The following is a 27,843-nucleotide window of genomic DNA, read 5'->3' on the forward strand; positions in this document are numbered from 1 at the left end:
GTTCCTTCTTGAGGTTGTCTTTGGAGAATCCCTCAGAAATCCCACCGGCCTCCGCTCTTATCTGCAAAACCTATGAGGCCCATTCCCTAGCGAGGGTCTTGCCATGTAAGGAGAGATCCCTGGCAGTGCAGGCTGGAACGTAAACGTCAGCAACCTGGACGTGGCCAAGTTGAAGAGCAATGCTGCCACGTGCCCCAGACACGGCAGTGGGGGTGGATGTGAATCATGGTTCTGCCCTTGGGACTTCAGGCAGGAAGGCATTTACTTGGCTCATTGATGTTAAAATCATTTGTTCCCCAGCTACCGGTGGCAGACAAAATCTAAGCTCGTGGAAAGGACAGAGTCTAGGTAGGGGAGGCAGGTGAGGCAGGATGGATTGGCTTTTAAACTAACACTTATTACAGAGCTCTCTATGAGGTTGTGTATGGGTTCTCTTATTTTCAACAACTCAGTGAGGAGTGGTCTATTTACCTTATTCTCCAGGGAGGAGAGAGAGGCTAATGGAGTTGAAGTAACTTACCCATGGTCACCCAGCTACTAAGCAATTTGCAGAACCCAGAGTCCGCCTTAGCAACCTCCCCTCTCACGCCTCTGCCTCCATGCACGTCAGTCTGCTTTGCACATTATCAGTGTATCTGGGATTTACATGCAGGGTTTTAGAGCAGGACACGTCGGTGTCCACCTTGACCAAACTATCCCAGGGCACACAGCAAGAGAACAGAGGCCCAACCTGGGCAATGACTGTGCACCCTGCTCCGTGGCTTATGGGGTCTCCAGATCCTTAGGAAGAAGCAACCAGAAACTGAGATCAGAGACCCTAGCAGTCCCCATATGCTTTACTGTGTTATCAACCCAGGAGTAAGTTGTACAGAGCAGCAGCTCTCAAAGGATGCTCCCTGAACCCGCTGCATCTGGGACCTGTTAGAAATGAAAATCCTCATGCCCTACCCAGACCTACTGAATCAGAAACTCTAAGCCTGGGGCCCAGCGATCTATATTTTAACAAGCCCTAGAGGAGGTTCTGATTCACACTAAACAGCTCTTCTGGAGTTTGTGTTCTGTCATTCTCAGCAGTCCTTTGCCATTGTATGCACAGACTGAGCCTAACCAGCCCTTTCAGTGCTGTGTAGGAGAGGGCTGACCCGATGGAGCCTGCCTGACTCCTGGAGGGCAGAGAGCCCGGTGAGCAAACCCCCAGGGAGGGCATGCTTCCTGGAGGAGCCACACTTTTGCCTGGGAGTGCTCTGTGTTGCAAGAGGCAAATCCAGAGTGCTCTTGGTTCCTGGCTCTCAGCTCCGGGCTCCTCCCTGGGCTCCTCCCCCACCCGGAAGCCTTCTGATTTAGGAAAACGAGTCCAGACCTGGATGCATGTGATTCAGATCATTAGCACCTTGTAGTTGGGATCCTTGCCTTGCAAATCTCTTTGTTCTCTCAAAGTTCAGGGGAAGGGAGGGGCAGGAAGCCTGGAGGAGTTCTCCTTTCAGCCTGTTCTGCTCCAAGCAGAACAAAGCCAGCATGTGGGGAAGACGCTTTGATCCCAGACAATGAGAGCCTCTGGATTAAGTGTTTGGAGAGACCAGACAGCTTTGGCACAAAACAGATCAGTTACTTTTCTTTTTTTTCTTTTTTCTCCAATTTTTTTTTTTTTTTAAAACCTAATTTTGTGTACTGGAAACAAAAAAAGTAAAATGGTTTGAAGCATGGTATTTCCGTAGCATTGTAAGTCTCGGGCATAACCTGAAACATCTGTGTCCGGGGTGCCCAGCACAGGCTTGGTCACTCTATCCCTGCGTTGGCTGCCCCCCTGATGTGTTGGGGTCACATGGTCTTCCCAAGGCATATGCTCTGCCCTAAAGCCAATAAGTGGCAGCTGGGTCTGGGGGGAACTTTAGAAGATTTGCTCATGTGTTCGACACAGTTGCTAGATGTAGGGAACGCTGGGTTTAAAAATAAATGTAATAAACTAAACATTCCTGTACAGAGCACCTCCTCTGTACCAGGCACCAAGTATGTTACACATACCAACTACTGAACCTCCACCACCGCCTCTGGGGCCACGGTTTTCTTATGAGAGCCATGGCAATTTTATTAATACTTATGAGCTGGGTATTATGGTTATCCCCATCTTTCAGATGAGGAAAACTGAGGCACATAGAGGTTGGTTGCTTACTGGAGTTCACACAGCTAAAGAAGTGGCAGAACCAGGATGTAAACCCAGGCGGTCTGGCTCCAGGGTTTGTGCTCCTCACTGTGAGATAAGGTCCTTGTGCATGGTGAGTTCCGGTCCATCGGAGGAAAGCATGTGATGGTGCAGGGAAAACCCAGCACGTTCTGTCCTCACCACTGCTGTTGTGACTCACACAGATAAACACTGTGGGACCAGGGCTGAATGGATGGGCAGAGGGTGGTAGAGGCTCAGAGTGGCCAGGGGGCTGGGGAGAGGGTGGCCTTTATTTACAGAAGAGGCAGTATTTGAGCTGAATGTCTAGAACCACATCAGGTAGAGAAAGGAGAAAGGCATGTCAGATGAGGAAATACCACGTGCATAGGCTCAGAATTAGCTTGAAGAGATGCTTTTGCTTTCGAGGGTTTTAGCTCATGCCTCTCTGTACCCCCCCTGACTTTATAGAAACCCCAAAGCTTCTGCCTTTTCAGGAATGGTGTTAGAAATGATCTGTGTTGGAAGGGACCTCATATGCATCAGGTTAATGAGTAAGCTTACATACAGACAGCAGAGGCCCATTATTGGGGTTTGACCATTTTTTGTCATTCATGGCCTCCACATACCTTTAACTCCGGGCAGCCTGAACTTGTAAGTATATCCCTTGTCCAGCCACAGCCCTTGTCTTGTACCCTCTTAACTTGTGCTGATTACCCCTCCAAACTCTCCCATCTCTGATGCCCGGGTCTCACTTATACTCAAAGCCTGGCTCTGATGTCACTTCCTCCAGGAAGCATTCCATGCTTTGCCTAACCCTTCCTCCTTTCAATTTCCTTGTAGCCATGATGGATTCCTAATCTCCCCCATTAGGTGGCAAGCTCTTGTAGCTGAGATCCCTGTTTATTTTTTTATTTTTATTTTTTAAAGATTTTATTTATTTATATGAGACACAACGAGAGAGGGAACACAAGCAGGGGGAGTGGGAGAGGAAGAAGCAGGCTTCCCACTGAGGAGGGAGCCTGATGTGGGGCTCGATCCCAGGACCCTGGGATCATGACCCTGAGCTGAAGGCAGACACTTAACGACTGAGTCACCCAGGCGCCCCTGAGATCCCTGTTTAATTCCAAGTCCCCAGGACCAATATAATAACGACCATATTTGGAGTTACTTATTTGGGCCCCGTCCTGACTTTTTTGTTGATCGGGCAATTGGGTCCAGGAAAATTAAGCCCTGGGAAGAAACTCCCTTGGGGAGCTCACAGAAACTTTAACTGATAGGCAGGAGGGGTCCCACATCCTGGGGCATCAGAGAAACCATTTACAGTTTCTCTGCCTCAGGCGTAACGGATAGAGAAACGATCTTCACTTCTTCTCTCCTGTTGACAGTTCAGTACTGTTTGGATTAGTACATTCCACTGTATCAGATGAAGCAAGACTTGGGATAGGGTCCTAAGACAACTAAAAAGGGCCTAGATTCAGCTGTATTCTTGAATTCCGAAGGCCTGATATGCCTATGACTTTTTTCCTCTTGGTGCCAAATCAGCTCTGCTTATCGACTGCTATTTTAATGAAACCTCCTGGTACCAGCTCAGGAAGGATATTTTTATTAGATACGACTGGGTGGATTCTCATGTTGAAAGCATTTGGTGTAAAACATGAACGCATCCAGTCCTCAGATATCTTTCCAAATAATTCCTTTGAAATCGGAAAATAATCAAAGAACTTGAGATAAGAAGATGAAAAAAGGAATTAAAAAGCAAGGATGACGTGCTTGTCTTCCCCCCACAATCCTGCATGGGTGGGGCTCTGGGCATTTGCAAATCCATGCCAGCAGAGCAGATGGGGCCAAGCCTGGACCATCCAGGCAGCTGGCTCTGCCCCAGGGGGAGCTTGGTCAGAGGGTCAGAGTCCTGGTCTTCTGTCTTCCCTTCCCCTCTAACTCCCCCGTAGGGGCCGGAATCATACAGAGGAGAAGATAAGCTCCGGTCTGACTCACATATAGTCAACTCTATTAATTCGTGATGCCCCCCTGCATGATGGTGTCTAAGTCTCAGCATCAAGGAGAACACCGTGACCAGTGTTTATAGAAATCAACACTTCCCTTCTCCGCTGAAAAATCTCAAAATCATTCACCTCCCCTAACTCTGAATATGGTACACACAGAGGCTTAAAGCCTTGGTTCTGGGAGTCACGCCCTGAATTCAGATACAGATCTTCCTCGACTTATGGTGGGAGGGGGGCGGGTTATATCCTCATAAACCCACTGTAAAGTTGAAAATACTGTACGTTGAAAATGCATTTAATACGCCTGACCTACCAAACATCGTAGCTTTGCCTCACCTACCTGAAACGTGCTCAGAACACTTAGGTCAGCCAATAGTTGGGCAAAATCATCTAACACAAAGCCTTTATCATAATGAAGTATTGAATGTCTCATGTAATTTATTGAACACTGTACTGAAAGCGAGAAATGGACTGTCTGTGTGTGTACAGAATGGTTGTGAGTGCGTCATTGTTGACCTTCGTGATCCTGTGTCTGACTGGGAGCTCTGCTCACTGCTGCGGCCCAGCATCATGACTGAGTATCGTCCCACATATTCCTAGCCCAGGAAAAGATCAAAATTGGAAGTATGGTTTCTACTGAATGCATATTGCTTTTACACCATCGTAAAGTAAACAAATCCTAAGTTGGAACATTCTAAGTCAGGGACCGTCTGTAGTGGCTTTACCACTTTATAATTGGGTGACCTTGGGCAAGTTACATTACTGCCATCTCTCAGTGGCCTTATTAAAAGAGAATAAGTGATAGTACTCATCTCATAGGGTTGTTATAAGGAGATAACTCATCTAATACTTTTTACCATGCCTAGCATATTATCAACACTCAAGTCCAAGAGGGGACTCAGATTGTCCACGGGTGGCCTTATTTTTTAGATAAGTCTGTTTCAGAGCTGAATTTCACAGATCCTGAAATAGGGGCCCAAATAAACGAGTCCAATTTAACTCCGGAATCCAGAGTTGCTTAACCAGGGAGCCAGGATGGTTCCCTATTCCTGCTGAGATTCCGTCTCAACATTATTCTCACCACTTGGTACATGAAGACTGAAGCTCAGCGAAATCGTTATCAGGCAGAGGACTTCAGAAGCATTTCAGGGAAGAGGTGGTATATTTTAGAAAGGGGAAAGGTAGCCTCTGTGTTTGCATTGGATTCATTCAGTAGGGCTCACAGGAATTTGTGGTTCATCCGCCACATCGTCACCAACAGGAAGATCAAAGTAGCCTCTACACACTTGAGTTGGACCTATGGCTTTTGCTTGACCTTGCATTGTTCCTAGAGGGGTACGTCACCTAAGACGTTCTTTGAAAATGAAAACTACTTTGGGGTGCAGCTCTTCCATGGGTCCCGTGGGCCCTCACCCTTGGGCGGGCTGCCAGCGTGGGCTGTTCATGCCTGTGGCTCCTTCACAGTCTTCCAGACACCCATCTTCCCTTACCTCTCCTGCTGTGGATATCTTCCTCTCAACTCCCTTCCTGGGCTAAGGCCTCAAGACGTGAGAAATGTTACATGTCCTGGCCTGGTTGCCAGGCCCTTTCTGGGCTCCCTGTCCTGTTTCGGCTCTCTGTCTGTGCTCCGTTGGTTCTTCCCGACCTGACCAGTTCCTTGGTTCTGTTGTCTCTTTGCCGTGTCAGCTCTTTTCTCGGACATCAGCTCAGGTGGTCCCTTATCTCCCCTGACTCCAGGCTAAACCTCTGATTTGTGTGGTCTGGACAAGTGTTTTCTTGCAAGTCTCCCAGCCTGGTGACCCTCAATATTCTCTTCCCACTAACAAGGACATTCAGAGTTGTTACCCTTGGGCAAGAAACCCAGGAAATCCCCCTTCTACTGAAATGCGTGAATAATGGGGAATTTGTTTAATCTCTCATGTCAACATCAGTTTCTTAGTTCTGTAGAGTTCTGGAGTACTGGGCAGTTCTGTCCTTGACTGGCAATGTCTTTCCTGGCCACAGGGTAGGGTGTGGTCACTGTATGTCACACACTTTATGTCCCATTTGTATATATGCTCTTCCTTTTAGACTTCCGGTCACTTGTCTGGAGCCCGCCATTAGGTACAGAGTAAAAATTTTCTCTTTGCTGATGGGCTGCAGAGATTTGGTACTCTTACAAGAAGATAGGGAACTTCTTGGTACTTCTTCTAAAAAAGTGGGATGTTATAGTATAGAGACAATGCTTCTACAAGAGAAAGAAATGTTTCTTGAGCATCTATTGTATACCAAGCTCTAAGGCCATTTCTGTACTGTCTGTATAATCTAGAGTCTTTCTTGATTCCTAAATTCTGGATGAGACAAACTTAATCACCTCCTCTATCCATGCCTGGTTGAAGTACAAAAATCCTTCCTCAGGATTTTTGAGATTTTCAAGGGATTTTGGTCTCATGACAGAAAAAAAAATATTTTTTTTTTAAATTAGGAGCAAACATATAAAATGCAGCTTTTATTTTAAAAAAAGATTGTAAAGATTTTTTTCTCCTATGCAAATGCATTTTTGGTTCTAATTCGCATTAAAAGAACAACAACAACAACAACAAAAGACAACCCTGAGGGTAGACATTTTTAATTCCACTTTACAGATGAAAATATTGAGTAACGTTTTAGGACTTATAACTATGTTTTCTCCTCTCAAGTGGCAAATAGATGGCAGATTTGTTATTCAGTCCATATCTGTATGCCTCCAAACCCATGTTCTTTCTATTAATTTCAAATGGAGCTGGGCTTTCAGATTGAAAGACCAGTTTAATTGTGTAACTGACATATGTTTTATAATGTCATCTTTATATCGTGACTATAGATGAAGATGAAGTAATTTTCTGGGAGGTAGTTTAATTTGTACAAGGCTGCTAGAATTTCCACCCCTTTAGTCAAAATTTTGACCCTGAAATTTTTTTTTTTTTAAAGGTTTTATTTATTTGACAGAGAGAGACACAGCGAGAGAGGGAACACAAGCAGGGGGAGTGGGAGAGGGAGAAGCAGGCTTCCCGCTGAGCAGGGAGCCCAATGTGGGGATCGAGCCCCTGGGCAGCACCCTGGGATCATGACTTGAGCCGAAGGCAGATGCTTAACTGCTGAGCCACACAGGCGCCTGACCCTGAAATTTTTACATTGCAGGAGTGATGGGACAAATAACTAAGCAGTATATTAAGGCTTTTTGAAAAACTGGAATGAATCAATGTCAACATAAGGGTCTGCAAGAAGCCTCATCTCCTGGAAATAGATGGTCTCGTATCCTAGTTAAATTTGCTAGATTCCAGAACTTATTAGGAATCTGCTTGAAATTCTGTACTGTCCCAATTTTATCTTCAGAATTGAATTAATTAGCCAAAAAACATTTGCATGTGTAATTTGTTTTTTCTTCAGATGCTGGGTGATAACAAGCTATTCTTTTACATCATTAAGATGGAAACATATTATATTTTCATGCAAAGCAGGATCTGTTATTTTTGAAGTGCCTAATCCCCTTGTCTTTAAAATATTCAAAAAGTAAGTGTGTGTCAGAGAGTGGGTGCCCTGGGCTTTTGGAAGTCAAACTTCAGCTCCTGCGGCTGTGGATGGTTTCATCTGTAACACAAGGAAGTTGTTCCAGACGAAAAATATTCACAGGAGTTACAGCTGCATTAGCGTGCTCACAGAAGGCCAGTTCCTAATTTGGAATGGTGTTAGGGCAAAAGAATTGAAGGAAGAAAACCTGAAAATTGTAACTGGCATTGGTCTTTATGGTGCCATTTAAAACCAGAATTTTATAGTTGGTTTCTGTCTTTTGACCTTGGAGGCTTGCAAACTCCTAGCCATTTGTGCAAACATATCCACCTTGATTAATCTCATTGTCTGTAAAGTTATAGTCCATGAAACTGCCTCTTCTGACATTTTTTATTAGAGGAGATTATCATGAAAATAACATTTTAAGGATGCTATTGATTTTAAAATGACAAAGGGAAGAAGTTTATCTAATTATGAGATATATATTCCCAACTGTTTGATAAATGTAAGGAAATATGATTTTATTGACTCTTCCTGGGAAACTGGTGAATTTCTTACCTGAATTTACAGAGACGAGTACCACTGATTTTTATTTTAAACATCAGAAGCAACCTAAGAAGTTATTTTATAAGAAGACATTCTTTAGTTTGTCAGTTGTCTTTCTTATATAGCTCTGACTCAATTCTACTTATCACCTACTTTTTCTCCTCCATGCCAATATAATAAAAAAAAAAAAAAAACAGATAAAAACATGCCCACTCCTACTTTTCTACTTCTTAAAGTCCTTAATAAAGTTACCATAATGCTGAGAGAATTCAAAATCCTCATGTCAGGAGGTGCATGGGATTCAAGGAATGACCTGGTGATGTTATCATGGGGAACTTAGGTCTGTGTTCTGAGCCTCTCTTTTCTCTCCTATAAAGTAGTCGTGAATACTTCTTTGGGATATAACATATAAAGCTTCTGGTGAGTCATCTATACATGGAAGGCATCTACATGGAAGGCATCTATATCTACATAGAAGGCATCTATACCTGGTGATTTTTATGTTTATCTCGGGAAGACAGTCATAAGGGTATCTGCTGTCTCTGTATACTTTAAGAAATTTTATACAAGACAGTAGTGACGTGTATCCTTATCATCTCCTGGGGGGATAATTGGGATCGATTGGTGTAAGTCGCAGGGAAATCACCTATCTTATTTGAGCTGCCTGGTGCTGTGGGGTTTAGGTTCCCTGCCACTAGGGATGATCAAGTGGGGTCTGGGCATCCCCACTGGTGGGTGTTATAGGGGGGCATCAGGATGGATGGAAGACCAGACCAAATCACCCATAACTCTTTTCTTTGCCTGATGTTTTAGAATTCCCTAATTAATCAGACCTTTTAACTATAGAGATCACATCTTAAATGAGATCCCCAAGGTCAGATATGTTGCTTTTTTGATGCCTTGTGGGCTTGGCCTACATGGATGGAGCTCATTTGGTCTCTCTTCAGTCTCTTCTGAGATTTGATTGGTCCTCACAGGTCTCCCAGGCTAGAGAACCTCCACTTAAAATTTTTCCTCTCCATTTCCATTCCCCTCCATTCTTCCCTCCCCAGACCCTCTCTCTCTGCTACACTCCTCTTTTCTCTCATCTTCAGATTTTTTGCTGCCATCAGGGCCAGAAATATCTACCCTTAGTTGGTTTCTGTTTACTCAAGTTTACTTCACATCTAAGAAAGTTAATCCTGAGAAAACATGAACACTACCTTTAGGATTGATTCTGAAAGTTACTTCTTTATCGGCTGGCTTCATTTAAAAAGTGGTACAAGGGAAACCGAGTGGGCTTTGCATCCAGACCCAAATTCAAATCCTATCTTGCTAACTGTGAGATGCTGAGTGAGTCCCTTCACATTTTAGGGCTCCTCCTTTCCTCCTTTTCAAGGGTTGTTCAGATTGGAAGAACTTCTTGTAAATGCCTTCTCCTAACCCTGTCACCTTTGCTTGCCCATCTTAACATCACCTTCCTGAATGGTTGGCAGTCTTCAAAGTTGTTTTTCACCTCTTCTCATCTCCTTCAGAAGCTTTTTGAGACACTTACATGATCTGTGACATGAAAAACTTATTCTACCTCTTCTAGAAAGTCTTCCCTAATAAACACAGTAATGAAGGATATTAATATTCTAATTAAGTGATACTAAACTAATATTTATTCTGGTTTCCTTTGTGCAAGACAGAAAGAAACCCACAAACTCACTGCAGGGTGAAGGGTAAGGAAGAACCTAAATCCTTGTTTTTCAAATGCCTTCCAAGCGTATACATCCTTACTGCTGCCTGTAATTTGAAGACTTTCTGGTTTGTACATAGGTAGGGGGGTGTGCTTTTGGATGAGAATGCTCTGAGGGGCCACCTGAATTGGTCTGTCCTCCATGAGGTGGACACTGTGAACAGGATGGCAGTACTAGGGAAGAAAGACAGAGGGTTTGGAGTCAGACAGAACAGAAGAGGCTGTTTACTAAACATAGTCACATACTATGACCAGGGCAGTTGACTACACCAGGGGTTAGCAAACTTTTCCTGTAAAGAGCCAGAGAGTAAATATTTTAGGCTTTGTGCAGAATGGTCTTGGTTGCAACCACTTGACTCTGCCATTGTAGCCTGAGGAGCCGTAGACAATACGGAAGTGAGTAAATGAGTACGGTTGCGTTCCAAGAAAACTTTACACCAACAGAAGGTGGGCTTGATTCTGGCCACAGGCAGTATTTTGTCAACTTGTGGTCTAATTCTCTAAGCCTCAAAGTACTCATTATCAATGTTGGGGTAAGAAAGTATCATGAAGATAAAATAGGCTAATCTGAGTGAAGCCTCTGAGCATGCAGCCTGACCTATGAAAGATCTCAAAAAAGTTACTTCTTTCTGTCTCTTTTTTTCTCCCAAGTGCTTCTGTACAGTGAGGAGTTAGGAAAAAAAATGCACATAAAGGTCCTTCCCAGCCCTGTGATTTTATGAAATTGCCCGTCAAAAAAAAAACAAGAAAGAGAGCATGCCAGAGAGAGAAATTGTATGCGTGTTCTTTTTCTCTGCAAAGTCTGACCACAAGAAGCATTAAATCAATCAGATGACAAAGCAGAATATGAAAAATTGAGTTGGTTTGGTCCCAAGTATGCAGGAAGCCTGTGCTGTTGCGATCAGAAGCAAGAAAAAAAAAAAAAAAAGGAAATGTTTTCTTCACGTTGTGTGCATTGGCTATTCTGTGACTCCCACATAATTCATCATAAGAAAACTTTGAGTGCAATAAACATTTCCCCTAGTTTAGTAGCTGCTCTGATCAAGAACAAAGCCATTAACATAAATGCAGATAAATACAAGGCAAATAATGATATTCCCAATTGCTTCTGTGTCAACCAGCTCAGCCCATCAATCTTGCCTGACTGAGTAAGAAGGAACCCAGAGAATTTATAACTGTAGAAGATTTCTTTCTAAAGCATTTCCACCTCACAGAGGAGGGGAAGGACGAACTATCCAGAAGATCCTGGGAAACCCAATGAAAACTCTCCAAAGCCATCCATCTCGGGTACGCTCTTAGTCGCCGCTACCCTAATTCCCTGCCGTTCTGAGGCTGGGACTCCTCCAGTGTGGCATTTCTTCTGGTAAAGCTAGTGACCACTTTTGTAATGTGCAGATCCCTCTCTCTACACCCCTGGAGAAGGGTTTGTCCCCGGGAGCTACTGGTGTGCCCACCCTGCCTCTTATGGGTGAGGGGAGAGGACTTGGCATGGTTCTCTGCCCTTGGTCCTGATGCCAATGCTGAATCACATTTGGTGGACCAGTTCAGTGCCAGAGTTACTCAGCCTCCAGCTCTGCTTCCTTCTCTGTAGTCACATCATTGACTTTACTTCCATGTTCAAGTTTAAACAGCAACATCCCTGTTCTTCTTCCCTCCATGCCCTCCTCTCGCTTGGCTAACTCCCCCCCCCCCGCCCCCGTCATCTCATATACTCTCCTGGCAATAGTTATTGCCCCCATTCCAGTGACTCCCACATCTGGATCTCCTGCCTAGGCTTCCGTAAAGTACAGAGTCTTATATGGAGCTCCTAAATGCTATCACCTCCTGACTGCCCATCGGACACACCAAATTGAATAAAGCAGCAGCTCATAACTCTGCCTCCCTCCTACTGAGTCTAAGTAGCACCGTTCTCTACCCTGTAGCCCAAATAAACTGGACAACACTGGGGCTTCCTTTTTCTCAGCCCTGATGTCTCAACATGACCTACAGATAAGAACTTCCTAAAATTCTCCCCAAAATATTTCCTCCTGCTCTACTAGATCACACTCCCAGTGAAAGGGAGCATGCTCATTGTCTCTGACTGGAGAAATACCTTATTTTGGTCTCCCTGCCTCTACTTCCCCCTTTCCTTTGTCCCTCTCTTCCACAGTTAATGATTCGGGGTTTTCTCTGTGCTATGATGTAATAACATAAGGAGTATTTCCAATTAATGCAGACGTCCAAGCAGGGATATGTGGTTTGCAGATTGATACAGCAACTCAGGCCTGGGGAGAGAGAGGTCTCAAATAGGGAACAGAAACTTCTATTTTCAGTGTCTATGCATCAGGCTAGATGATGTGAGCCTAGAAATTAACTCTCCTAAAATCACTTTAAGGAAAAGATCATTGTCACCAGTATTACAAGGGAGAAAAAGCCCTTGCAACTTGTTGGTTTTAGAGGATCTCTTGGTTAGGATGTGATAATCTGGGACTTAAATTGAAGGCTTCCCATGTATAAAAACCCTACTCTCGATCCCCATCACCCACTTCTCCAAGATGGGAGGTACAAGGACTATTCTGATAGACCCATGGAAAAGAAACGTGGTAAGACTGGATATAGACAGAATATACTTTCCTAGAATACAAGCAAAGGAGACCAGAGATTTTATCATCTGTTTTGTTCACTCATCTATCCTAGAATCTGCAGTGTTCTGTCCTAAGGGAGCCATTCAATGGATGTTTATTGCCTTAATGAGTTAATTCACTAAAATTCTATGAACTTGGTCTTGGAAGTACATTTCCCTAAAGAGAGCATCATCATATGACCTTGTCTTCCCATGTGTCTGTCCTCCTCTTGGATTCTGATAGCTGTGTAGACAGGACTTCCTGCCATGGGCTTTTGTAGCCTGGGATGAGGGCAGCTGATGTAATACTCAGCGATGTTTGTTGAATGACTCCTGGGTCACTGAGTCCTTTACCATTTTTGCCTCACTTAGCACAGTGTATCAGAGTTTCCCATGCTTCTCTGTACATAACCTATATTACCTTCCCAGTGACACTTGGGAGTCTGCTCTGGGACCCTGGTTCTGCCAGAAACAATGCTTCCCTCTTAGCCTCCATCTTTATCATGGTGTTCGGGGCGGAGTACAAACCTAATGCAGAAATGATGCTCCTTTCTCTTCTTGCTACTTTTGCCTACCATCTTACTCTCCATCTGCCTCATGAATTATTTCTCCGGCAGTTGCAGAATGGCAACAGCAATTTGCAGAAAAACATTTTAAAAATTTCTCTACCTCCGCCTCTTTGCCTTGGAAAACATTTTACCTTGCATATCTCTGTGCCTCTCAGTGCCAATGTCAAAAGTGTAGAGTTAGTAAAAAGAGCAAGACTGCCATGACTCAGGCAATCCAGATTTGATCCTGGGTCTATCTCTTATTGTCCGTGTGAATTTTTAAAGACCATTTACTTTATGGGAGCCTGAGGTTCTTTATCAGTAAAATAGAGCTAATAATCCCTAAAATTCTGCTGACTATTCCACAAGCTGGTGTTAAGCCCTTAGTGGAAAGCCTGGCATAAACAGGTGGTCTCTACACCTTCGTTTCCTTTCCCTGGGTTCCCACACCTTTATCACCTCATCTGCACCAACACAGCTATGTCTCCTGGTTAAATGAACTGGCCAATGCTGGTGAATTTCAAACCACTACTCAGGGTGATTGCATTGGTCTAACTGTCACCTCACCTGTCTGAGTGGCCCCAGATAGCCTGCCAGGTGCTCTGGCCTTTGGCCGGCGACATTTGGACCTGTCTGCTTGAATGTCAGCCTTGTCTTAGGAGCTGGGTTCGCAGACGCCAATCACTGCTTGCTGTGACTGACCGGTACGCTGTAATGTGTGCCTGCAGAGTTTCTCCAGACAGGAGGGGAACGGTTGAGTTGACCCAACATCATCTGTCTGGCGGGTTGCTCATTTTTCTTCTCCTGCCTGTCTTGCTCCTGCTCACTGCTTAGGATGTGTCTCAGGGCGCTTTGCCCTGATGTGCTCCTTCCACCCATTCTGCCTCCTCAAGGCGACTCTAAGTGTCAGTCCTGACCTTAGCTTCTGTCCCAGTGACACATTCCCTCCATCTCTTCATCCATTCATTCCTCCTTTTCTCTCTTTTGCCCTGTAAACAATTGTCGAGCATCGACCGTGTGCCTTGTTCTTGGGGGTTTTTAGGTACAATTCTCCAAAATCAGTGGAGAATTTCTACTTTCAGAAAAAGATGCTAACACGATCAGAGTGTTCACAGATTTCGATTGTGATCTTGTGCATTCTGCTCCAGTGGTGGGCATGGCTGAGTGTTTGGAGCCAAGTGGGTCGGGGGTTGGCCATTGCTAAGCATTTGTCCAGACCAGGGACCTGACTTTGTTTCCGGGTTTCTAACCACCCCTGCATCTTTGGCAACTCAGATACATTCTTGCTTCTGTGGTTCTTGCTGCTTCTGCAGCCGGGCATCAGCAGGTGCTCTGCCAGCTGTTGATCCAGGCTTCTGTTGCTCGGCTTTTTATATCAGAGCTGCATTTGGTTCAACCTGGGAGGGTCCAGCCATTAAAGGAGCACCAGGAGGTCTTCCCCCCCTCTCTGACCTCATAGGCTTCTCCAAGGAGCTCTTGAATGCTGGGCTGAGGCAATGGTCTACCAGGTAGAATTCAACAGCATTATGGTCCTGCTGTGGTCTGCCACATGTCTTATACCTTCAGACTCCCTCAGAGGGACTTCCTTCCTTCCTGGCTCTGCTATAAACAGTCAACCCTCCTTGCTCTTCTTTGCCTCGTACTTGTGATGCCTTGTGCAGAGCATTCCAGGGGCTTTCTCAGGAGTCTTCCTGTGAGACACAAGGGACTCCTGCAACCTTCCTTGGATATCCCAGGATTCCAGAGATGTTTAGGCAAATGAGACTCCCTCCGTGGCCCACTTCTCTGCGATATTGGGGAGCTTTTCTCCAAAGTAATCAACAGCTCATCTTAATTGCTTTTGTTTATGGTTCAATAAGTGCATCGTTTTTTTTGGCAACACCGCTCACAGCAATATCTTAAATTACCCAAGCCTGCCTGCTTTCATTTATGAACTCTGGCTTGTGTCTGATGAGCACTTAGATTTTTAACCATTTATTTCCTCAGCATGACAGGGAATGAGGAACATAAAGCTGATGGGAACCATAAAGAAGGGGGAACACCAGAGACGAGGGAACCATAAAAGTAGTGTACAGTGTGCGAGGCCAATATAAAAGCAACGAGTTTTTAATATACAGCATGTGTAATACATTCATATTCTTAATAAAGTCAATTATTGTTGAATCTGTTATTTCTCAATTTTCCACCTCAGCTCAGACAAAAACAAATCTGGAGCCATTCAGAAGAAAAAAAAATTACAGCACAATAATTGCAAAGGCAGCGGCTGTCAAAAAAATTGCCTTATAAGTGCCTGTTTCACACATTTACCCTCCCAGGAACTGGGGGTGATGTTGGGAACAGAGCTTGCCACGAACAGAATCTAAGGCAAAACTGAGTCTTTGCCCTTGATTTGAGCAATTATATTGCTCTTTGCTACCTTTCCCCCCCTTTTATTCCAGTTGTTCTGCAGGCAGCAAGACGGAGTGTGAAATTGATGGGGACATGTGTGCTTTAGTGACATTTCAGTTTATTAATGCCCTGGGTGAACCTGTCCCTGCCACGCCGCCTCTCTGTGCTTTGGTTTCCCTATTTGTTTCATGAGGGAGTTGTTTCCAAACTTGACTGATCATCAGAATAATGTATCTTAATTTTTAATTATAGCAAACCATTGCTAGTTTAAAAAAAATCTTCAGAGAATTAGTATTATTACTATTTTTATTTATAGGAGAATATTAGTTATCTATTGATGTGTAACAATATTATCACAAATCTAGTAGCTTAAAACAACATGCCTTTATTACCTTCATTTTATCAGGTTCTGTGGGTCAGGGGTTTATGCACAGTTCAGCTGAGTCCTCGGCTTCAGGGTCTCACAAAGCAATGATGGAGGGGTTCAGTGGGGCAGTGGTTTCTGCCGAGACTGGACTGGGGAAGGCTATGGTTCCAAGCTCATGTGGTTGTTGGCAGAATTCAGTTCCTTTCAGCCCATTGGACTGGGGACCTCGGTTTCTTGCTGGTTGTGGGTCAGAGACCACTCTCAGTTCCTAGATAGTTGTTGGCTGGAGATTTGCCTCTCTTCCTTGTTATGTAGGTCTCCCCAACATGACCATCTGCTTCATCAAAGCCAGTAAGGGAGAGAATCTAGAAGATTGACATAACAGTCTTAAATGATACTATCACGGAGATGACATCCGTATTTGGTGTATTCTGCTGGTTGGAAGGAAGGCAGAGGTTCCACTCACGCTCAAAAGGAGGGAGTTACACAGTCATGCGAATAACAGGAGGATGGGTTGTAGGGTTCACCTTAGAGTCTGCCTACCACAGAGGGTAGCGCATAATAGTTTTTTTAAAAACCAAAAAGTAAAGAAAGCTGTAGGGTCCAATTCTCCTTTTTCCAATGATTTTAACCATTCCTATTTTAAGGTTTTGGCTAGTTGTATCCGTCTCCAAGGCTGCTGTAACAATCACCACAAACCAGGTTGCCATGAAACAGAAATGTACTCTTTCACAGGTCAGCAGGCTGTGAGTATGAGGTCAAGACCATGTGCCCTGTAAGGCTCCAGGGAAGAATCCTCCTTGCCTCTTCTTAGCTCCTGGTGGCTCCCAGCAGTCTCTGTTCCTTGGTCTGTATTGTGCTGCTCCCACCTCTGCCCCTGTTGTCACATGGGCTCCTTCCCTGTTAGGCCCTGTGTTCCCCCGCTTCTCCTTTTTTTTTTTGTTTAATCAAATCACCTCACATTCCTTTTAATTTTTATTTTATTTATTTCGAAAGATTTTATTTATTTATTAGAGAGAGAGCATGCGAGCAGGGGGGAGGGGCAGAAGAAGAGGGACAAGCAGACTCCTGGCTGAGCACAGAGACCAAAGCTGGGCTCCATCCCAGGACCCTGAGATCATGACCTGAGCCAGAATCAGATGCTTCACCGACTGAGCCACCCAGGCGCCCCTTCTCCTCCCCTTATGAGAACACCAGTCCTTGGATTTAGGACCTATCCATCTCTAGTATGACCTTGCCTTAGTTATATCTGCAGAGACTCTACTTTGAAATAAGTTCACTTTCAGAGGTTTTGGAGAGACATGACATTTTCATGGGACACTATTCATGCCACTAGAGTGGTTAATTTTTCCTCTGCCACCCTAACACTAAATCCTATCTGTAAACCGCTCTCACTACCTTCCCACTATGGAGGATGAGCTCTCTTCGAGGTGTCAGAAAGCAGAGGCTAAGGACTGCTCTTCTCTGATTCGGCCGGAAATCCAGGTGAGGTGCCTAGTCTCTCACTGCCTCAAATGCCTGTGAAATGGTCATCATCATAACAATGGTATTTAACTTGTAGGGTTGTTATAGGATTAATTGAGATAATATATGTAGAGCAATTATCACAGTGCCTGGCACATGTTAAGCTCCCTGCAAAGGTCAACAGTCATTACTTAACCACTCACTTCACCTTCCCTCTCCTCCACCTGCTTTTCTGACTTTATAAATATCATATGTAGTGTTTGCTTTAGTACTTTAAATTACATTTAAATTAATGGATTAATTATTCATTATAATTATAATTAACCATAAGTAGGATATAAATTATATATAAGTATATATAATATGTAGATAAAATATATAATTATAATAAATGAAAAATTAATTAGTAAATTTTAAAGAAAGTTAATTTATTAGTTAAGTCATTTTAAATTATATATTTATGGTTAAAACTCTTTATTGGTTCATCTGTTGGGTTTGTACAGTATCTACATACTTCCATCTTAAGTAAAGGAATTAACAACCCTCTTCCTCCTTCTGCAACATCTCTCTCCTGTCTCCCGTTGTGTGAACTGTATCTTTATTTTTCCCTTCACAATTTTTATATTTATTTTATGATATTTAATTCTGTTTTTGTCTTCTATGTTTTGTTGAAGCTAATTTTAATAATAGCCTTTATGTAAGAACTCAACTCTTCTTTCTATATTTTAATATTGCAACAACAATAATGACAGGTACTATTTGCATGCTTATTAGAAGTGAGTTACCATTCTAAATACATTACATAAATTAGCTTATTTTATCTCTGTATCAGTCCCATGATTGGTGACATTTACAGAAGAGAGGACTGAGGCACAGAGAGGCAAAGTAACTTCTCCAAGGTCACAGAGCTAGTAAGTGGCAGAGGCAAGTGTTGGAGCCCACCCAGTCTGTGACCTCAGACCTCTTGCTCAGAGCCAGTATGTTCTGGCCTCTCAGTGCCCCTCCCGGCACTCTCCGTGGTCACGTGGCCCCTCCTGGCACTCACCATGGTCAAGTAGTCTGGCTCGACTCAAGGAAGGGCAAGGCTGCGCCTCAAACTCACACCACTTGAGGGGATACAGGAAAACATAACAACTTTCTTTCTTTACCTGCACCCACTGACTTCCTGCATTTCAGTTTTTTACGTCAGTTCGTGCCTTTCATGCAATTGGCCCTTGAACAACATGGGTTTGATCCGCACTGGTCCACTTATATGCGGATTTTTTCTATAAGCATGGAACAGTACTATAAATATAATCTCTCTTCCTTAAGATTTTCTTAATAATATTTTCTTTTCTCTAACTTACTTTATTAAGAGTACAGTACATAGTATGTACAATGTACAAAATATGTGTTCATCAACTGCTTATATTACTGGTAAGGCTTCTGGTCAACAGTAGGCAATTAGAGGTTAAGCTTTTGGGGAGTCGAAAGTTATACCTGTATTTTCAAATGCATGGGGGTGTTGGCACCCCTAATCCCCATGTTGTTCAAGGGCCAACTGTTATGTTTTTGTTTTTTTCAGGGGGTTCCTTTAGTTTTTCTTATTGACAGAGAAAATAACTGCCTTCACATTCCCGTTAAGGACTTGCAACTTCTTTGTTATTTCAATGACAGGGCAGAGTCTCCTTCCCTCTTGGACAGGTTATTTCCGGCACCTGCTGACTTCCTGTTTCCATTTGCGCTGATTGCTTTTTGCTGCACACTTGTCATCCTGAGATTTCATTTTATTCCCCTCTGGGATTAGTTTCTATTTTTCCTTGGATTTCCCGGACTCCTTTCTATTTTTCTTGGCTTTCTTTTTCATTTGGCTGAAGTATATTCTCAATTTCATTCTTGTTTTGCAGAAAATATTCTTTGCAGAAATGTTAGTATCTTTATATGTATGCTGTCTGGGTGTATAATTGAAATACCTTTTCCCTCAAAGGGGGAGAACTGATGTGAATCTGATTACTGTCCCATTGAAGAGAACGCCTTTCTTCTCTTTGAGCTTTCGGGATTTTTTCTCTTTATCTTTACTAGTTTGGATACTCACTGGGATGCTAGGTGAGAGTTTTTGGTTTATTTGTCTTCCGTAACATTCCAAAGAATCTATCATTCTGAAGACCCAAGTTCTTTTGTTTCTATGATGAGTTCTTTGGGGAGTTTTATTCTTTAAATTATACATTCTTGAGTTCCCCTCTGTTCTGGAATGGGGCTTAGGAGTTTTGATCCTTTACAAAATTTCCCCAAAGCATTATTAGTCAGTGATGGTTGTGAACCACCCAGTAAGATGGCCCCAGGGATCACTTTCCTGCCCTAGTGCTTTTCCATGGTAGTGTGGCCAGTGTAGATTTTGTGAGGTGTCTGCATTATGCTGCGCTCCTGAATTTTAGTGCTTTTACCAGAATGGTAGGAGATGGTTGGAGATGGGAAGCTGGTCCACCCCTGTCTACCTCACAGCGTTCTTGCAAAGGTCACAAGAACTGCTTTGAAAACTCTCCGGGGTTGGTGACATGGCGGAAGTGAATTCCTCAAGGCGCTATGGCTTTTGGCTGGGCTCTGTGAGTGTCAGCAGACCACATGTCTTGTAGTGGTGACCTCAAAGCCCAAGAAAATGTCCTTGGGCTCCATTTTTGCTGAAGTTGTCCTTCATATTACCTGCTCCTTGGTCCCTGAAGGTAGTTGTTTGAAGATAGAGCTGTCTGTTTTAATTTCTCCTCTTGCCTCTTCTCTTCCTATTACATTTGCTGACTTAAGTATCAAATCAGGCTCGGTGTTGCTAGTTTCTAAATAGCAGTGCCTCCTCAAACTGTTCTATAAATCATTATTATTAATAGAGGGATAATAACGATAATACTAAATAGCACTCGGGTAAAATCTTCCATTACCAAATGCTTTCAGAAATAGTACCTCTGGGCTGCTGGTTTATAGAGGAAACACAAAAACTGATTAAAAAAGATGACTGTTCTATCCAAAATGTGTTTGCTTTTCTGGGTTGAATTCATTTGTTTGATTGAAAATTTCATAATGAAGGTGTATGCTGGAGAGGTCTGGGGTTGTGGAAAGAAGCACAATGCGGAGCCCTGAAATAGTTCATTGATAACCCAAATGTTTGGAAGTATGGGGGTGACAGACCCAGCTTATGCTGGAAAAGTAGGGTCATGTGGACCCAGCAGATTCGATGCCTAAAGTAGAATCATTACAGTCACATTTGTTGGAACACTTGTAGAATCATGGCACAGCCCAAGGTAGGGGCTGTTTCTAAAGAAGGATGGTGGATTTAGGCATTATTTAAATATCTCAGAGCCTCTGTTTTCTTGTCTTTTGGGTTTGAAACTGATCTCATGAGGTTGCGGTCAGCACCTACCAGTTTCTAGCTGAGAGAATTAGCATTCCAAAATCGAAGGTGGTGTTGTTGTTATTGACTTTGCTTTAATGTTGTACATACGAGAGGCACTGCAGATAAAGATGATTTCAATTTTTGTAAATGTTTAAATGTAAGTATCATGTATTTGTGTAAAAGTGCACACAGATAATACACATACAGTCAGATGGATTTTTCACATGGTGAACACATCTAAGTAACCAGAACTCACCCTGTGGGTACCCATGTTCCCTGAATCAGTACCTTCGACAAACCCCCACCAAAGTATAACCTGAATCATAACTTCAGACACCATAAATTCATTTTGCTCGATTCTGAACTTATCACAAATGGAATGGTACAGTATACACGCTGGTTCTTTTATTTGTTTGGTGAGTGTATGGATGGTCTGGTTTGTGCGTTCACTCATGTTGTTCATTCCATTGGAGATCTTCCCTTCTTACATCCACATGGTATGCTGTTGTGTCACAGATGTTGGGTAACTACCACGTGGCCATCATGGAGAGTGCTGCTGTGAGTGTTCCAGGACATTCCTTTAAGTGAACATGAGAAGGGTAACAGTCTTCATTCTAGTAATCTAGCAGGCCAGGGTGTTTTTCCTCTCCCTCTTCCTCTTTATCCAGTTGATCTCCAAGGCCCAGCCATCACCTCCTCAGTCTCTGAAATCTGACCCTGCCACCCATTGTCTGAACTATTGCAATAACTGTCTTTCTTTCCCATGTTTCTCATCTCTCCCAGCTGAACTTTAGCACCACTGGAATAGTCTTCCTGAGACACACAACTGATTGTATCACTGTTCTGCTCAAAACTTTCATCCTCAGTACAGTTGAAACAAAGCAAAGCAAAACAACACGACTCTGGGCTCCTTGTATAATCAGGATCCACCTTGAATGAGCTCCTGCCAACATCTTCCTCCTCATTACCAACTTGACCTGTGTGTACTGGTGCCATATTGGATTATCCCCTTTGCTACTCCAGTGCTGGCCAAGGCTGGAATGACCTTCCTTCCTTTCTGCCAACATTGAATTTCTTCAGTTGGTTGAAGACCAATCCAGGGCCATCATGTTCCAACAACACTTCCTGTCCCAGTCTTTGTGAAACCTAGTCTGACCTCTTAGAACTCATCATGGCCATCTGGTCAATCCAGCCTTGACCCATTAAGTAAGGCTGGGCTTATAGTTTTCTTCATCACTCAGTTCCTCTTGTTTCCTTGTTCAGATAGTGTGGCTGCTTCCTGGGCACTCTAAGGAATCATCCTCATCGTCATTAAAGAAGAGGACACCCCACAATAGGCTCTTGTCCAACAAGTTCCTCATGATTGGGGTAAGCGCACCCAATTTCTTGTTTATGTTAATTATTTGAGAATTACTATTTCATGATAAGTTAAAAGTAACATTTACTTGTGTAATTACCTCCCCCCATCACTTGAAATGCAATTGAGTGAGCAAACTTTGCTTCCTTTCAATGAGAAACCATTTCATTTTTGACAAGACCCTAGAGTATCACTTGGAGTCTGATGGGTACCCCTGACCCAGGGTTTGCTTTATGCGGCAGGGAATCATCTGCAAGGGCTGGAGTGACACAAAATCAGAGGCTGCTCTAGTTCCAGTCAGTCTGATGGGACTGACATTCTCTCCTCTTCAAAGTCATTCCTGCTCCTTACCTTGGGGCCCTAGAGCCCTGAGCCAGTGCTTCTTTCTACCTGACATGGAGCAATGGTCTGTGTAAACTGGTGTCTCCTTCATTTGTCTTCCTTACCCTAGACCCTCCTAGACTGCTTCTCACCCCCAGCACATAGTAGGCCCTCACTAAACTGATTGAATGAATTTTTTTTTCTGAATGTGCATTTAAAAGCCATTTGTACTGGGGAGATTACTTTAATGTTTATTTTTCTTGTTTGCAAATTGAAAGGAGAAATTTTAGTTGATTCCATAAATAAATATTTATTAATGTCTAGTGCATATCTACAGAAACTAAAGACATTCAAACTGGCAACCTATTTTAAGCTGACTAGGACCCATACCCTACCATTGCCTTGTGTTGAATTTCAAGTGTGATTTGTGACTGCTTCCTCTGTGTCAGGGGTTATGGTGGATGCTCTGCACTTGTCTGTTTTCATCCTCATTCCTTGTGTGTATAGTTCAAGGAAAATACCAATTTTCAACAAATATACATTCAGAAAAACAAACCTTTCTCCCAAGGGTGGTGAGGAACTCAGTTGAATGGATTTCGAAGGATATGAGGAAAACTTCCATTATAGGAAACAATGCCAACATTAGTGGGGTCTTAATCAGTAGCCCCCTCATATTAAGATAACATTAAATCATCTTATCAGACAAATATTTTTTCGACACCTGTACTAGGCACTGGGAGCATAGTATCGAGCAAAGATCTATTTCTTATTCTCATGGAACTTATATGTCTCCTGGGGGGAAGCCAGACAAAACAGGAAAAAGGCAAGTAAACAAGCAAATGACTTAGAATGGTTCCAAAATGTGACAATAATAAGACCACATTTCATTGATTTTTAAGACACATTTCTTTTCACCTTTTAATATTGTTGAAATTGTGATGTCTTAAAATGGGAGTGTGTGTTTAATATATTGTTTTCCCCCTGAGAAGTTATTAAATTGATGCTTTGACTTCCGATCGATGGTGTCTCAGAATGGAGGAAATATGGTAATAATAAAAGCTCACATTTATTGAACACTAACTATGAGTCAGGTGCAGAGTGGTGCATGTTGTAGCATTCTTTCTTTTATTCTGGATAACAACCAAGGGAAGTGTGCAGAGGCCTCTCTGCTTTCCAGGTGAGAGAAATGCATCTCAGGGAGGCGAAGCACCTGGTTGAATGTTGAACACCTGCAGGGGCCGGTATTTAAACCCTAGCCTCTCTGACTCTGCTCTCTTACTTGCCATTGTTACTCCCTCCTCCCCTGCCCCAATACTTTCTTGAAATAGCTGGTGCAAAGCAATCAATGCTGTTAGGATTTCCGGAGGTGCTCCTAGGTTGGCTACGTGGTTTCTACATGACTAAGAGGTACACCCCAAAAAGTAATTGACCTATAAATGGGCTGCACAGAAACGTACTACAAACTACGCCCACTGGTGGTGCAGTCGGTTTCATGCTGGACACCTGGTTTCAGCTCAGGGGGTGATCTCAGGGTCATGAGATCGAACCCCGCGTTGGGCTCCCCACTCAGCATGGAGTCTACTTGAATTCTCTCTCCCTCTCTCTCTGCCCAGCCCCCCGGCACCCATGCTCTCTTTCAAGTAAATAAATAAATCTTTAAAAATGAAAAAGACTATGCCCACAGAGTCTCTATCCCCCAGTGAGTCTTGAAGCAAGGCCTGGGGACCTATCTTGATCAGTTATCTTTCACTCTTATCTTGCAGTCTGGTGAGTACTTAGGAAAGGGTGCAAAGCAACCTCTGTGCTAACTGGGCGTCCTTCTAGAAAGATTTTCTGGTATGAAGAGAGAAATATCTGGATCTTACTCTAGGGAGGATAGGGTTTACAGCAAGAAGATGCGAGAGATACCTTCTAAACCAAGCCAACCCCAGAGACGTTAAGTGGCTTGCTCAGGATTCCCAAGACTAGTTGGAGAATTAGACGTCGGTCCCTGACGGTCCAGTCCCTTGGGTTTATCTCTCTCATTTGTTTATCTTTCTTTGTCCTCTCTCTGTTCCCCTTCCTCTTCCTTTCTTTCACTCTCTCCCACCCTCTCTCCCTCCCCCCCTTTCTGTTCCTTTTATCTAAAGAAGGGCCTGGTAGATTGAAAAGGTATGAAATAACTTTGGTTGCAAAAGCAGTGAAGAGCAGTAGCTAAAATAGAAAGTTCTGGAATTTGGGAAAGTATGAAGGACCACTAAGATTAGCCGACGATTGATTTATGTGGCTAAATAGTTAATATGCTCAAAGAGGTTTTTAAAATATGAGGCTTGCGATTAATATTTATGGATCTAAGTGATGAGAAATGACCAGAAGAGAAGCCTGTTGGGTTGACTTACAGATTCAAAAATCTCCTGAGATGGTACAGGCAGGAAGGGGGAAGGCGGCGGTGCTAGTATGCTTGAAGAGGCTGGCTTTGGTTGCTAATGCAAGAGGAATCCAAAACAGGAGCTCCGGGAGAGCCTGTGTACAAACCGGAGGCTGGAGGGACCTGGAGGCAATTTTCATGTGCATTGCATTCATCTCACGCAGGCTGGCCCGATTTGGGTTACGCTGAGCTGGTAAATCGAAGAGAGCCCAAAAATCCAGCACATGAACTAGTAACCTATTTAGAAAATTTGTGAAAGAATTGGAGATGTAAGGCTTTTGAATCCAGCCAGCAAGGCAGCTGTGAAACACAGAGGGAGAGAAGGATGTCTGGAAAAATGGGTGCTTATCTGCTGGGCCTGGGCAGGACCCACGAGGCCGTGGCCACACGGAGTTGGCTCACTGGCTTCCCGGAGAGAAGAAATGTTTGTGGTTAAAAATCTGCACTCCATAGCTTAGTGTTTCCAGAGATGTCCCCTCCCTGTGGCATGTGAACAATTTCTATGTATTTGCCTAAACTGAATTCTTCTAACTAGAACATAGCACACTGCCTTGGAAGTTTCTCATTGCTCAATGAATGTTTAAGAGCCTGTCATTAGTTGATAAACATAGAGACAGAAGAAGAAACTCATTTTAAGAAACTCTGGCATTCTGGCCTTAAAAAGAATAAATTACAGAATGATTAGTCACTTCAAAAAGGGTTTCTTCATTAAAAAAAAAAAAAAAGGCCTCACCATGAGTGTCTTTGAAAAACAATAACCCCAAATCAAAAAATATATATATATAAGAACTTTTCAAATTTATATCCTTACAAATACATTTAGTATATAAATGTAGGCTACTCCCCCTAAATATATACACAGTGAACTTTGCATTACTTTTAGCTCATTCATGCATTCATTCATTTGTTCATTCGTTCATTCGATTCAGGCATATCCCATGAGGAAGACAGAGAAGTAAAATAGTGTCTTAGTCTCCAAGTAGAAGGAATTGTCCCTTCCTATTTTTTGTAACATTTACTACATTTTATGAAAACAAAGTCTTTGTTGTGGAAGATTGAGAAACTATAAAAGGAATCACAAGGAAGGAAGAGATATGCCTGAAATATCCCTACTCAGAAGAATGCACTATGGGGATATTTATCCATTTCCTTCCTGTTGTTGCTGGGGGCCATGCATGTGGGTGTGAGGGGAGTAGGGGATGGAGATGGTGAACTGAACATAAGCAGGGTGAGAGCTTTGCACATCATGAGTCTGGACTTTTCCCTTTGGTGGTGGGACAGCTGGATGAATTAATGGCAAGGGAGTGGTGTACTTTGAATGTTTGCAATCTCTTTTCTCCTGCCTCCTAAAGGAAAGGGGAGCTCTACCTAGTTGGAAGGCTGTGCCAGAAGGCTCACAAACAATATTAGCTAATGCCTAGAGATCACTTGGTGTCTCTAGCCAGGCACTGTGCAAAGTACTTGATATAGATTTCACTTAATCCCGTAACGATGGTTTGGGTGGGGATCCTACCATGCCCCTTTTGCAGATGATCCAACTACTGATGCTTGAGGAAAATCCCATGCAGGAGCGTAGCCAGCTAGCTAACAATCGGTGGGATTAGGATGTGAACCCAAACCGTCTGGCGACAGAGTCCCACTGCAGTTATCTGCTGTTGCATAACCAACTACCCTGAAATTTAGCAGCTGAAAGCAGCCCCCACTTTATTACAGTTGGAAATTCAGGCAGGGCTTGGCTTGGCTCGGCTCAGCTGGGTGTTTCTTCTGCTCCTTGTAGCACTGGCTAAGGTCAGCTGGTGGTATGTACCTGGTGGCTGGGCTTGTTTGGGGGGGGGTTCTGAAATGACTCCATTCACTTACTCGTGATGGCTGGGACTATTGACTGGAGCACTTTCACGTGGCCTATCCTGGGTGGCGGTCATCTCGGGTACCCAGACTACTTACATGGCCACTCAGAGCTCCCCAAGGCAGTCGCAAATAGAAGCTGCCAGTGTCTTAAAGCTTGGAAAGTGGCACGGGCCACTGCTGACATTCTTCTGTTGACCGAACAGTCACAGAATCCACCTGGAATCAAGGGGAGGGACATAGACCATCACTCTTCAACACTGTCTGTGGCCATCTTTAATCTGCACACCTCTCAGTGCTTAATCACTGAGAAGACAGTGAGAGCCTGTCTTTGAATTGCTTGTCTAGCTGGGTGATTGATTAATCTGTTAATCAGATGCACAGCAGATAACTGTCATGTGGTGGACACGGGGGGGGGGAGAATAGGAAAACAGACAAGGTATCCACCTTCAGTCACTTACACTCTAACAAAGGGAGTAATAGTCACCTAGTAACAAACAGGGAGGATCATGGGACATCAGGTGCCAGGAAGGACATGAGCCAGCTGAGGAGTGAGAGGGCTTCCTCAGGAGGCCTTGCTGAGAAAGGGGTGTTTCACCTACCACTTGAGAGAGGAACAGAGGGCTCATCCTCTAGAAAGAAAAAACAGCAAGTCCCCAAACTGTGAAGTGGGAAAGGACTTCATGAACCTATGAAACCAAGAAGAAACTCATTTGCCAGGAGGATGGTGGGAAAAGTGGGGTGTGGTCCCAGCAAACAGAGCAGTGGGTGGGAGCCTGATCACCCAAGGCCTCCTAGACCAGAGAAATTTCATTTCATCTTTTTTTTTTTTTTTGAGATTTTATTTATCCATTTGACAGAGAGAGACACAGCGAGAGAGGGAACACAAGCAGGGGGAGTGGGAGAGGGAGAAGCAGGCTTCCCGCTGAGCAGGGAGCCTGATGCGGGGCTCGATCCCAGGACCCTGGGATCATGACCTGAGCCGAAGGCAGACACTTAATGACTGAGCCACTCAGGCGCCCCTAAATTTCATTTCATCTTAACGGCAAGCAAAAGCCATTGGGTTTTGGGCAGGGGTGTAACTTGATCTAACTATGCTTACCCTTCTAGTGCATAGCCACTAAGTGCTGTGTGACTTTGAGCTGGACATTATTAACCTCTCTGGGCCTATTTTCACACTTGTAATAAATGGGTTGAAATGATTTGCCGTGAATTTTTCACCTTT

At 43.6% G+C, this 27,843-nt stretch overlaps 1 long non-coding RNA gene across 1 annotated transcript in view; it reads left to right on the top strand.

The window, feature by feature from the left end:
- The window catches only part of LOC112836916 (uncharacterized), a 58,279-nt gene that overhangs the window by 26,944 nt on the left and 3,492 nt on the right, over positions 1 to 27,843 (top strand). The window contains exon 4 of the long non-coding RNA XR_012374597.1: positions 21,952 to 22,056. This is a non-coding gene — a long non-coding RNA (uncharacterized lncRNA). The remainder of the gene's footprint in view (positions 1 to 21,951; positions 22,057 to 27,843) is intronic.

Source organism: Callorhinus ursinus, unplaced genomic scaffold (assembly GCF_003265705.2).
Source record: "Callorhinus ursinus isolate GAN/ISIS: 27379988/994484 unplaced genomic scaffold, GSC_fseal_2.0 scaffold37, whole genome shotgun sequence".
Lineage (NCBI taxonomy): Eukaryota > Metazoa > Chordata > Mammalia > Carnivora > Otariidae > Callorhinus > Callorhinus ursinus.